The following is a 2,351-nucleotide window of genomic DNA, read 5'->3' on the forward strand; positions in this document are numbered from 1 at the left end:
CTTGAGCCACAGGCGCCGAGCCTTTTTTTTTTTTGATGGACATATTTATTAAAAGCGAGTCTCCTGCCTCTGCCTCCCAAGTAGCTGGGACTGCAGGCACCCGCCACAATGCCTGGCCATTTTTTGGTTGCAGCCATCATTGTTGTTTGGCAACCCGAGCTGGATTCGAACCCGCCACCTTAGGTGTATGTGGCTGGCGCCTTAGCCACTTGAGCCACAGGTGCCAAGCCTGGGGGTTGCAATTATTGAGGTTAGGTTTTCTATTCAAAACTAGACCCCTGACTACAACCCCATGGAACTATGGGAAAGCAAATATATATTTTTTAAGTTTCACAATAGATAATTAAGAAGATAAAGTTAAAATATTTTCCTGCAGAGCTGTAGAGATGGAGCACTTACCACCTTTGGGGTGGCCAAGGTATGCTCCACGGCTTCTGTACAGGGTGTTCCTACTGATGCCCAGCGAGCAACTGGGCTGCAGAGGGAGGTCACCAGGGCTGTACTGAAGGATTGGACCTATACAATATGCTACCACTAAAGGCAGCTTCAGGAACCACAGAAGACCCAAATTTAGTCCCCTCTATCACCAAACATGCACCTAGGGAGCCATATCTTTGATGGGGACAGCACTATCTTTGGTTCTGGCTGCACAAAGGTGAAACTCAGTGATGCCCTAGTTGTGGATCCCATTACAAATTGGTGCCCTACCAGCTGACACACTAAGCCCCTGCACTAAATTTACTTACTTACTCAAAATGTGCTGTAAAATTTCTTCTCTCCTTCTCTGCCTCTTTTCTCTTCTTTCCTTTCCCTCCCACCCTTCCTTTCTCTTTCTCTCTCTCTTCCTCTCCCTCTCTTCTTCCTTCCTTCCTTCCCTCCTTCCTTTTTTTTTTTTTTTTTGAGACAGAGCCTCAAGCTGTCACCCTGGGTAGAGTGCTATGACATCACAGCTCACAACAACCTCCAACTCCTAGGCTCAAGCGATTCTCTTGCCTCTGCCTCCAAAGTAGCTGGGACTACAGGCGCCTGCCACAACACCTGGCTATTTTTTGGTTGCAGCTGTCATTGTTGTTTGGTGGGCCCGGGCTGGACTCGAACCTGCGAGCTCAGGTCTATGTGGCTGGCGCCTTAGCAGCTTGAGCCATCGGCACTGAGCCCCCTCTTTCCTTTTTTTTTTTTTTTTTTTTTGCAGTTTTTGGCTGGAGCTGTGTTTGAACCTGCCACCTGTGGTATATGGGGCTGGCTCCCTACTCCTTTGAGCCACAGGTGCCGCCCCATCCTTCCATTTTTGAGACAAGGTCTCACTCTGTTCCCTAGGCTAGAATACAGCAGTAGCATCATATCTCAGAGAAACCTCAAACTCCTGGGCTCAAGTGATCCTCCTGCCTCAGCCTCCTGAGTAGCCTGGACTATATGCATGTGCTACTGTGGCACCATATCTGGCTAACTTATTATTATTATTATTTTTTTTTTTTTTGAGGCAGAATCTTGCTCTGTTGCTCAGGCTAGAGTGCTGTGGTGTCAACTTAGCTTACATCATCCTCAAACTCCTGGGCTCAAGCAATCCTTCTGCCTCTTCCCAGAAAAGAGCAGGGACTACAGGAGCCCACCACAAAGCCTAGCTAATTTTTCTATTTTTAGTAGAGATGGGGTCTCACTCTTACTCAGCCTGGTCTCCCAAGGGGAAATGATCCTCTTGCCTCAGCCTCTTACTGGGCTAGGATTACAGGCATGAGCCACCACACTCATTCTCTTCCTTCCAATAAAAGACTAGCCATTGCACTGGCTCCTTCTTCAAAAAGAAAAAAACAAATTTTCCCCTATTTCATTTTTCCGAATTTCAGTAAATTGAAAAAGTGTTAAATGTAGGGAAAAGTTTCAGAGACTAATGAACCAAACTGCTCAAATTGCAATTCAAAATATTCCAATATAGTCTATTCTTATGTGATCAATGTACAAAAGGTTGAGGTGGCTAGTTTGTTTAGAAAATAGGTCCTACAGAGGAGATGCTAAATTGTAAATTCAGAAGAGTACACTTTCATACTAATCACTATTTGTGGACATCAAATAAACCTTTTTGCCCTTGCCTGAGAGAGCACCGGGCTCTTATTCAAGTCTTGGTAAATTTTGAAAATCACATGGTTGTTCAATGCCTCCATGTGGCAGAAAAAAATAATTTTGTTCTGGCCTAGCTTCCTGTGATAGCGACACTCAGGACCAACAAAGTCTGATAGCCCTTTAGGGTCCTTCAACAGGATCAGTGTTTTTGTGTGTTTGTTTTTAAAAATAAAGGCCTTTGGGAAAATGACCTAAATTGAAAAGCTACAGATGTCATTAGGCTTCACAAAATT

Source organism: Otolemur garnettii, unplaced genomic scaffold (genome assembly GCF_000181295.1).
Source record: "Otolemur garnettii isolate 467f Iridium unplaced genomic scaffold, OtoGar3 scaffold00002, whole genome shotgun sequence".
Taxonomy (NCBI): Eukaryota; Metazoa; Chordata; class Mammalia; order Primates; family Galagidae; genus Otolemur; species Otolemur garnettii.